Below are 11,909 nucleotides of genomic sequence, written 5' to 3'. Positions count from 1 at the left end.
AGGGAATGCTACTGAAACCGGAGAAGTTGATGTTAATACCATCTGGTTGGAGGGTGCCCATCCATGGAAGGAAGAACATGGAAGTTAAGGTCCATATTTTCTGGTCAATGGGGGATAATTGTTCATGAACAATTGTTCAAGTCTCATCGCTCCTGTCCCTTTAATCACCTTAGACCGTTGAAGTCTCGACCCTCATCTCTTTCTGGGTTATATTAAGGTCCAATGAACTTTTATTAGCATCCATGCTCCAGGACCCCTGCTGTAGTGTCTGCATTTGCCTATCTCTTTTTCTTCTCAAATCCCTTTGATGAGAAAATTAGATCAGGGGAGTCTTTTGTCCAGAGCAGGGGAATCAGTACCCAGAGGACATGGGTTTACCATGAGGGAGGAGAGATTTAACAGGGTAATTTTGTTTTACACAGAGAATGACGAGAGAATGGAATGGGGCACCGGAGGAGGTGGTTGGGGAAGATTGCAACTTTAAGATTGGGCAGATACATGGATGTGATGGGTTTAGGATGTGGGCCAAATACAGGCAGGTGGGAGCTATTTGTCAGCATGAACAAGTTGGGCTGAAAAGCTTGTTTCCAAGCTCCATGACATTATCATTTACCCACCCACTCTAAAGCTTCATTATTATAGAGTGGTGTGACATACTGTCCGACAATAAGACTGGGAAGAAAATTGGAGCATTTTCTCCATAATAGAGATTTATTATTGTAATAGTATAATACAGACCTCTGCTTTGAAAGTTAGAAATCAGAAACAGCTCCAAGGCCTCTCGAGATCAGAAAGAGATGTTTTGCTCCTTTGCATGAGCAGCTTAAGAATCCTCACCGAGACACCCAGAATTTTCGTAATCGGAAAAGTTAACTCTTAAATCAAATCACGTTCAACAAGAAAACTGGAAGACGAGAAAGGCATGTGTTCACTCCACATTCTTAGCACTCTAGCAACGAGGTCCGGGTTCACTTCAGACTCCTGGCACCAGTGTTCCCAACACAACAGGCACTGCAGCAGTGAGAGCAGAGATTCACTCCGGGTTCCTGGCACAACAATGTCCGACAGGAGGGAATGACAGGAATACGCTCCAGGTTGCTGGCACCACAGCAGAGAGGGCAGGGGTTTGCTGCAGGCTTGGCAGACATGTTACTGGCACAGTAATAGAAATGGCAGGGATTTGTATCAGATTCCTGGCACCACAGTGCACGGTGGGAGAGGACAGGACAGGAATATGCTCCATGTTCCTGGTACAACAGTGCACTACAGGAGAGAGCAGGAATTTGCAACGTGTTCCTGACACAGCAAGGAGGAACCCGTGTGAATGTCCTTTATTAAAGTACAATGAATTTTTGGACTAGATGACAATGAACTCTCTCATAAACCAATGGGGCTGTCTGAAACCAGTGTTCTCCTTTGGTTTGTCAATCATCCTTCCCGTGATAAGGTTGCTGCAGAGAAATAGACTGGAGGTTAATCCATAGGACCATAAGAGTGGCAGAGAGGATCACTGGAGACTCCCTCCGCCCCCATCGACACGATCTACCGGGATCATTGTCTGAAGACAAGCTTATTGTCATCTGATTGTACAGGTACAATCCGATGAAACAGCATTCTCCGGTCCTCGGTGCAAAACATGCAGACACACAACGAGACATAACAATACATATGCAGGACAAATAAATAAATAAATAGAATTTGTGTTGAGCATATGAGAGTCTCAGATGGTGACTGTGAGCTGTTGCTTTGGCTGTTCAACATTCTCACTGGAAGTAGGGAGAAGCTGTTCCTCAGCCTGGCTCTGATCCTCCTGTATCTCTTCCCCAATGGGAGCAGCTGAAAGATGCCATTAGCAGGGTGGAAGGGGTCCTCAATGATTTTGCACACCCTCTTCAGACAACAGTTCCAGTAGATCACTTCAATGGGGGGAGGGAGGTCCTGTGGATTGACCTCTGATCCATTTCTCTGCAGCAAGTGCATTGTACTGTGATGCAGCCAGCCAGGATGCTCTCAATAGAGCTCCTGTAAAAGGTTGACATAATGCTGTCTGATAGCCTTGCCCGCTTCAATCTTCTCACTGTTGCACCATCCTAACAAGTGAGGAGATGTTAAATGTCCACGTTCGGTCACTAGTTAGAACTCCAAGGAACTTGGTGCTCTCCACTCTCTCTACTACAGAGTAGTGGAGGGTGGTCATTCCTGGTCCTCCTGAAGTCCACGATCATCTCCTTCCTCTTGTCCATGTTGAGTCTCAGGATGTTACTCTCGCACTCCTTCACGAGATTTCCCACCTCTTCTCTGTAGGGCGGCTCATCATTGTTGCTGATGAGGCCAACGTCTGTGGCATCATCTGCAAACTTGATGGCCCTGTTGGAGTTGGATCTGGCATTGCAGTCATGGGTCTGTAACATTCATCAGGAGCGGGCTGAGAACCCAACCATGGGTGTTCCAGTGCTCAGCATGTTGGTACTCGGCGTTCTGCTACCAACCTGAACAGACTGTGGTCTCTCCGATAGGAAGTCCAGCATCCAGTTACAGAAAAGGGTGTTGAGGACAGCATATCCACCAGTCTCTGGGGAAGGATTGTATTAGACGCTGAGCTGAAGGCAATGAACAGCAGCCTGGCGTATGAGGCATGATTCTCCAGGTGGGCCAGGACGGAGTGAAGAAACATGGCTAAAGCATCGTCTGTAGAGTGGTTTCCACAGAAGATGCCCTATGCTTTTTAAAAATCACAAAGAGTAGGGTTCCAGAACAGATTCCTGTGGAACTCCACTCGTCACTGACCTCCAGGCAGAATACTTTCCGTTCACTATTACTCTCTGCTTTCTACATGCAGGCCATTTTTTTATCCAAAGTTCCATGGATCCCATACCTCGTGACTTTCTGAACAAATGTCTCATGGGGGACCTTGTCAAGCACCTTATAGACCACATCTTGCACCCTACCCTCATCAATCCCATTTGTTACCTCCTCAAAAAAACCCAATTAGGCTCATGAGGCACGACTTTCTCTTCACATGCTGAATATCCTTGGGTACACGGCACTTCTCCATATCCTCCTAGATCCTATCCTTAAGAATCCTTTTCAAAACAATTTTTATTTATTTATTTGTATATATAAATGATTGTCATGCATATGTATTGTTTGTACGTGTGTTATGTCTGGTTGTATGTCTGCGAGTTTTGCACGGAGGACCGGAGGGTGCTGTTTTGTCAGGTTGTACTCGTGCAATCAGATGACAATAAACTTGACTTGACCTGACTTGACTTGAAGTTTAACCAAGGTATTCTGAATTAAACTGGTTGATATCAAAGTGAAAGGCATCCCAGAACCCTCACGATGTAGGTTATCATTGCATTACTCTACGCTCAACAAACAGAGCTGATTATGTACCAGGGCAGCTGTGAATTCTACATTGAAGTAACATGGACCTGACAGCTCTATTGATTCTCAATACAAAGCACCCATTGATTCGGAATGAACCTATTAACCTGTGATTCATTAGTGGACTATGCACTTGGTAATGTAACTGTTGTCGGATTGCCATTCAAGCCTCACAACCAATGAAGATAAATGAGAGTATGCTCAGCTGGTACTTAATGGTCCCAAATGACTTGCTCAAAGTTGTTAAATGAGAAAATCTGCAGATGCTGGGGTGCAGTGCAATACACAAACATGCTGGAGAAACTCAGCAGGTCACGCTTCATCCATAGAAAGTAAAAGGTGGCCATCATTTCAGGCCTTGGCGCTTCGTCAGGTAATATCCGACGATGTGGTTCATAGTGTGAGGAGGTCACCTTACTATCAGATTCAGGAATGAACATTGGATTGAATTTATAGCAGAGCCAACAGGTCTTGCCAACTTCATAACTGATTTCTTGACAAATTCCAGTTCCAAAATGCAAATTTCCAATGTGAAATGTGTGAAGAAACTGGTTACATCAGCTCGTCCGGTCAGGATATTACCGGTCGATATTACCAAAGTCTACAAGATTATGAGAGGCATAGATAAGGTAGACAGTTGGCATCTCATTTTTTTTTATCAGGGCAGGTGTAGCAAACACCAGAGGACATCTGGACAAAATGAATGGAGGATCATTTAGGGGAGACATCCGTTTTTTACACTGAGAGTTGTGGGTGAGTGGAATGCATGGTGGTGACATTTGGAACATGAGGGGCATTTAACAGACTCTTAGACAGTTACATGAATGAAAGGGTTTTGGGATAGGGAGGGTTTTTTGGCAGGCACAACATCATGGGCCATGTGCTGTGCCTGTACTGTGCTGTAATGTTCGACAATAGCCCAGAATGATGGAACAGACAAGCGGAAGCAGAATGGGCAGCGTGAGTGGTGCATCTGAGGTGTGAATACAGCAATGTGGAACATCCCCCGACTGACAGCAGGGATTCGTGTATGGCAACGGCCTTTACAAATACCAAGAGGAATGGCGTCACTTGGACACGTTAATTGGTGTAGCTTGCCCTCCCTGGTATGGGTCATTTCTGTGCATAGGCATAGAACTGAATTTTTGGAGCAGAGTTGAGCACACAGTGCTCTGTGAACTGAAGATGAATTTTCAGCTAATTACTGTCTATGCACATTCATTACACTGCAGTTTCCAGAACTTTGTTCACCTAACTGCAGGAAAGATATCAATAAGATCGAAAGAGTGCTGTGAAGATTAACAAGGATGTGGTTGGAATTTGAGGAGCTGAGTTACAGGAAAAGGTTAAACAGATTAGGACTTTATTCCCTGGAGCGTAGAAGAATGAGGAGAGATTTGATGGAGGTACACAGAATTATGAGGGGTATAGATAGAGTCAATACAAGTAGGCTCCCATGAGGTTAGATGAGACAAGGACATGGGTTGAGGGGAAAAAGGGGAAGTATTTAAAGGGAGCATTGGTGGGGGGGGGGGGAACCTTCTTCACACTGAGAGAAGGGAGGGTGTGGAATGAGTTGCCAGCTGAAGTTGTGAATGCGGGATCCATTTTGACATGTAACCAAAGTTTGGATAGGTACATGGGAGAGGTGTAGAGGGCTAAGGTGGGTGCAGGTCATTGGGACTTAGCAGAATAATCGTTCAGGACGGATTACATTTTATTTTATGTTCCTAACTTTGCAGTGTGCACATTTTGTATGAGTGTGTCAACATTTCAAAAGTACAGCACTGACAATGAAGCAAACTGGGCTAATGTGAGGTTGTGAAAGATGACTTTAACTCTCTGCCTGATCTCCCAATTTCATTAGTTATGGGCATCTCCAAACAAGGACAATTCTTTACTAAATCAGCTTATTGACAGTGACTTGCGACGTTGTGACTTGCGGCGTTGACATTGAAGTTAAACCCTCTTTGAGCTTCTTGGCAATTTATATAACAGAGCCCTGAAAGATTAATGAGAAGGAAAAACTGCAGATGCAGGGAATCAAAAATACTGGAAATACTCAGGTCAAGAAGCATTTGCAGAGAGGGAGAGAAGTAACAATTTGAGTCATCACCTGTAATTATCCAAAACACCGAAATACTGGAACTCAGCCAGTCTTGCAGTGTCCATAGGAAGTAAAGATATATTACCGATGTTTTGGGCCTGAGCCCTTCTCCTTCCCTACACCACCGTCCTCCTCCGGCTGGCCAAACATGTCCTCACCCTCACTAACCTCTTTCAACTCATCCCACATAAATTACTCCATCTGTGGTTAACCACCTTGGTGCACGTGACAATCAACTTGAACTTTACACCAGCCAGCACCAGTTGTGTCAACCAAGTCACGTCAATCAACTTTCCAAGGAGACACTTCTGCAGAACATCTTGCAGCCAAGTTTTACTGATAATAGGATTTTGGAGCAAGATTTGTTCTCCTAAAGAGGTGAAAAATGAGTGGTGGTGGATGGGGGGTGGTGGAGGTGGGGGGGAGATGGGATGAAGTTCCTCCTCCACTGAATGGATTGGCCATTACAGAGATCAGCTCAGAATCAGAAAAGAACCTGGAGTCACAATCTATATGGGCTATGATAGAGTTGGATAAAATTGATGAGAAATTTATGGCTGAATTTATTTATAAATGGAATTCAAAACTTGAGTTAAGTCCCCCCACCTCTGAAGTTTGAAGTTGCTTGTCCCAATCAATAGCAGAGGTCTCCGGAACCAAGGCTGGTGGTGTAATGCCACAAAGCTGCATTAGACAAATGCCCATTGCTTGTTTGCTACTGCCAGCATCATTTTTCTGAGCATGACTTCCTCAGGTGCACTCTGCGGTGGGTCATTACAGCATTGAACGGCCGACTAGTCCATCAGATGGCTGACGTCCATCAGACGGCTGACTCGCCCTGCCCATTGGCAGTTGCTGCTGTGTAGCTTAGCTGCCTTCCATTTGCTCAGTGACCCAAACAAGAACTGCTACTGACTGAAGGAATAGGTCACTCCAGCATTGGAGTTCACTTCATCATTTATTAAGTTCCCAGTTGACCTTTACCACAAAACCATTTTCACGCACCATTCCCTCCTCCCTTGATTGCTTTAATATCCAGAAACCTCTTGATCACTGATATGAAGGAAACCATTGGCCGAGACTCTGCAGCTGGGGACAAGATTTCCAAACTCCATCTCCCTGACTGAAGAAATGTCTCCTCAAAAGTTCAAAGTTCAAATTTATTGTCCGAGTACTTACATGGCATCGCACACAATTCTTTTTCTCGTTCCTGCACTAAATTGACCCACCTTTATTCTGGGACAGTAAAGCCTGGCTCTGAATCTTCTCAATCAGGAGAAACACCTTTCTTGCGCCCATCTCGTCAAACCTTGTAGGCTTCTCATTCTCCTAAAGTCTGGAGAACTAGGGCCTGATTCACTCAACCTGTCTTCACTTGTCCGGGGACCGGAATTCGTGGATCTGCACTGCCCCTGTAACATCATTTCTGTTCAGGCAAGCAGACTAGAACAGTGTGCAATACTCCAGGTGTAGTTTCTTCAAAGTCCCGATGAGTTGACTCTCCTGGATAGCACGCTAACACAAAAAGGTTTTCACTCCATCTTAGTACATGTGAGGATAAACAATCCAATTCATTTCAATGAGTGAGAGAATTTTTTCAGAAAATAAGAATTTTTTTTTGAATGGTAGGTAATTAGTAAGTGCTGGTTTGCTGGTACGGAATTCTAGCTGCAGGTGTTCCCATTGCAAAGGAATTCCACTCTTTGGAGTCACCGCATTTTAGATTCACTGTGCTTCTTCAGAAGGGGTGGGTGTGAAGTGAGAAGAGATTGAGTAAGATTGCCACTGGAATCCGGAATAATGAGAGAAGATTTAATATTTGGAAAGGGTTTCCAGGTTAGCAGCCAAGACCTGTATCCACACTCATTTTACTGTTATACTGCTCTTTGTAACACAGTGCCTATACTTGGCATTGGAATTGTTCTGAATTAGTGCAAGGCATGATCCAACTCCACGCGTTCCTTCATTCCTAGGTAAATGACGTCCTGTGTGAGTCACACAACATGAAACCAAGACCAACCACGTTGCGTTGCTCCAGTTTTCCAGTGCCTACAGACTTCTCATTGACTATGGTTGACCACCCTCCTCGATACATCATGGCGACAGAGGGGAGCACATAGTGCATGTAAAGGACGACCTATCCTCAACCCATGGCACCTTGTCATCAGTCATAAAGGTGCAGCGGCACCTATACTTCCGCAGGGCATTGAGGCTACTGCGCCTCAGTTTGAAAATAATTTCACAGGAGCATAATTGAGTTTGGTTGCATCACTGTGCGGTGTGGAATTCGGACCAGACTTCACTACAGAGGATCACCGGTGTCTCTTTTTCTCCCATTGATGACGTCCACTGGGATCTCTGCTAAATCAGGCCTTAAAAGATTTATTGAGGATCTTTCCCGTCCAGCACACAGTATCTTTGACCCACTACCATCAGGAAGGTGGGACAGGAGGATCAAAATCAGGACTGCCAGGCTGGGAAAGAGCTTCTTCCAGCAGGCTGTGAGATTGGAGAACGGTATTCTATAACCTTGGGGCTCTTATTACTGAAACTGAGTAAATTATTTATACATATTTATGTGATATAATATTTTTAAGCACTTTGGCGATTATTATGTGCATTCTGTGTGTACGTGACTGCAAAGTGATCCAGAGAAATGCTGTTTCATCAGGTTGTAAATTTAGTCAGATGATAATGAACTTGACAGATTAAGAATTCAGTGGGAGCATATTCAAAACTCTGACTAACAGTCCCTGCAGGGGCATAGGCTTAAAATGCTGGTATTCTTCACATCAGCTGCCACCTATGGAGAGAGGGAATAAAAGAAAAGAATGTTTCACCTTTTTAATTATCAATGATCTGAAAGTTCAGTTGCTTTCTCTCTGTCCTGATGAGCACTTCAACCATTTTATATGGTTAGACTTGTTTCATCTGCTGTATTGAGATACACCCGTTCCACATATAGGTCCTGAGGATCACATAAGAATTAATCATTTATAAATACCTAGATCTGAGATAAATTAAAAAAAGATTTGACATCTATTTGCTGGGTTCATGCAAGTAATTGCGGAAAATAGACTTTATTTTATATAGAAATAGGCCACAGCAATTAATGTCTCTTGTGGACTCCTGGAAATTAGAAAGGACAAAGGAGACCAATCAGCCCACTGGGCTCACGCCAGCCACGGGAGACCATGGATATTGGATCCTGGAGCCAAGCTAGAGGAACGACACAATTAGCGTAGCAGTTAGTGCGACGCTATTACAGCACCAGCGACCCAGGTTCGAAACCGGCACTATCCGTAAGGGGTTTGTATGTTCTCCCAGTGTCCGCGTGGGTCAACTCCGGTTTCCTCCCACCTCCAAAAAACGCACAAGATTCCAGGTTGACCCTTTGGGCTCCGTGTCCAGAACTACCAGCAAACGCATATACTCCGAGTCCAGGTTTTGAGGGACTATCAACAAGCGCATATGCTCCGTGTCCCAGTTTTGCAGGACAGGTTTTTTACCCAACCACCAGCTGGATTGTACTAGTATTCATTCTATGGTTTACACATGGACCCAATCTGGAGCATATATTATGAAAGGTTAAAAATGGCAGGAGTCCAAAGAATTAATTTGTGCATAATTGGGTGGTACGCTCTATCAATAACTCCAAAGACTGAGGGAGGTTAACAAAAGGCTTTAATACACATTAGATTGTAGCTGGCCTGACTCCATGTGCTCGAATGCGGGACAGGAGAAGGGAGGTCGACCTTTATGGCCAGGTCACAAGGGGAGGAGTCATTAGGGAGTGAGCTATTGATACACGGCACAATATATACATATCACCCCACCAGGTATAAATGGCCAGAATCAGCTTCCACCATGCTAAATAAAATGTTTTAAAAATGTCAGTGAGGTGAGCAGCAGCGAGGAGAAAGGGAACAGTTGCTATTTCGAGCGGGAACTCCATACGTTGACAAGTCACAGGTTACGGACTTCGACCTGCCCACTCCATCCCTACTTGGTTCTGGTCCACTGATCCCTTCGATGTGGTCAGAAGGAGAAAACAGAAGGGAATGAGCAGCCCAGCACCACTAACGTTTACCTCGCTGAGCAGGTTGGCCATGTCCAGAGAGATCCAGTCCAGGAACTCTTCAGACAAAGAAAATATTTTGGTTCTGTAATGAGGAGGTGGCTGAGTGCTGGGGGGATCAGTGGCTGAGCCTTAGTAAGGGCCCCCCAGGGTAGGCGTGATGGGGGAGGACATTCACAGGCCATGCCCACATGCAACTACACATTCATTATGCTTTAGATTCCTTTCTCAAGTTTAATGTCTCCATCAGGAGTGCAGTGCTGCCAGAGCTCACCAGAGCACCATTCTGGCACCTCACTAGGCTGATCCGGCAGCTCACCGGGCCACTTCAGCACCTCACTGGGACACTCCGGCACCTCATCGGGCCTAACCAGCACCTCACCGGGCCACTCCAGCATGTCACCAGGCCATTCCGACGCCTCACTGGGCTGCTCCAGCACCTCACTGGGCCATTCTGGCATCTCACCGGGCTGCTCTGGCATCTCTCTGGGCTGCTTCAGGGTTGTTCTGGCCAGGGTGCAGTACCATTTTTTTTGCCCTGAGTATGGCGGAGTGGACAGGTTGGGGAGACATTGAATTCTCTTTGCGCCTTGTGTTTGCACGATTCACACGTGTGCTGCAAATGATCCACACTAGCTAATAGCCCAATCAGCAGGGAGGACACCCAAGGAGACGGCAGGGCAGATCAGAGGTGCCTGTTTTTGAACTGTGAGACCATGGCTTCTGAGGCAGATGCCGTGGTCTCACAGTTCAAAAATATGTGGTGCGGGAGACGGCCTTGGGGTCAGGGGGTGCTGCTGGGCTGAAAAGATTGGGTCAGTGGTCCCCCCCTGCCCGCTCCCCCCATAGTTATGCCCCTGCCTGGCCAGCACAGCAGGGAAAGGGGAATCTGGCTGGGTTCAGGTCTGGGCCCAAGCACACCTGTAGCTTGTGGATTTTACGTGATTTCGCCAAGCAGTCGCGGGCAAAGGAGGCAGCAAGCGCAATTTTCCAGTTGTGTGCGGAGCTACAGACTCACAGGTATAATGAAATGCACTGGAAATATGTTCCTAAAAATCTTAAACAACCAGAAGAACCAGATAAAGATGGGCCAGTGACAGCACTGAGCTACGGTGCAGTTCAGGGGTCTTCCGCAATCTGGCAGGTTTAACAAATAAATATCAGAGAAATCCTTGCAGAGCACCCGGGGATAACTCATGGAGACGCGGGGAGAATGCACAAACTCCTTACGGACCGCGCGGGATTCAAATGCCTTCTGGCACAGTTACAAATTTACGCTTCTACAAGTTTACTGAGTAGACTGAAGCCTGGGAGGTTTGGGGCCCCTTAACCTCTGGGCCCCTAGGCCTAGTCAGCCTAATGGTTAATCCGCAGCTGGAGGGGGGGAATGGATGGTGCTGTTCACTGAGACGTGTCTGCTGATGGGTTCGGCCTGAGGGCAAATTATCTGGAGCTGGTGCCGGGGCCGAGATACTTGCTCGGTGCGATAGATTTGATTAATATTCTGCACTTCACCTGATTCCACTTAAATTGTAATAATGAGAATGGGTCTCCATATGGAATAAATTAGAGGAGAAGCTCTCACTACACACTCTCCAATTGACTCTATCGAAGTAAGTATTTCTTCACCACATCGAACCTCCTCCAGTTCCAGGCAAGTGTTGTAGATTAGAGGCGCAAGAGATTATTCTTCCGGGAGAAATAGTGGCGGCGGAGTCAATTGTATTATTTAAGAAAAGGTTGGACAGGTCTATGGATGAGAAGAAGATGGAGGGTTATGGGCATTGTGCAGGGAGGTGGGACTAGAAAGGGGTGTTTGGTTCGGTGCGGACTAGAAGGGCCTAATGGCCTGTTTCCGTGCTGTAATTGTTATGTTATATTCTAGAGTATAGGGAGAGATTGGACAGATTAGGTCTTTATTCTTTGGAGCGTAGAAGGTTGAGAGGGGATTTGATAGAACTATTTAAGATTATGAAAGGGATAGACAGAATGGATGTGGATAGACTATTTCCGTTAAGAGGAGGAAAGATTAAAACAAGAGGACATGAGTTAAGAATTAAGGGGCAGAGGTTTAGAGGTAACATGAGGGGGAACTTCTTTACTCAGAGAGTGGTAGCCGTGTGGAATGAGCTTCCGGGAGAAATAGTGGCGGTGGAGTCAATTGTATTATTTAAGAAAAGGTTGGACAGGTCTATGGATGAGAAGAAGATGGAGGGTTATGGGCATTGTGCAGGGAGGTGGGACTAGAAAGGGGTGTTTGGTTCGGTGCGGACTAGAAGGGCCTAATGGCCTGTTTCCGTGCTGAAATTGTTATGTTATATTCTAGAGTATAGGGAG

The sequence above is a fragment of the Narcine bancroftii genome, chromosome 2 (assembly GCF_036971445.1).
Source record: "Narcine bancroftii isolate sNarBan1 chromosome 2, sNarBan1.hap1, whole genome shotgun sequence".
Classification (NCBI taxonomy): domain Eukaryota; kingdom Metazoa; phylum Chordata; class Chondrichthyes; order Torpediniformes; family Narcinidae; genus Narcine; species Narcine bancroftii.
This window is presented reverse-complemented; position numbering follows the sequence as displayed.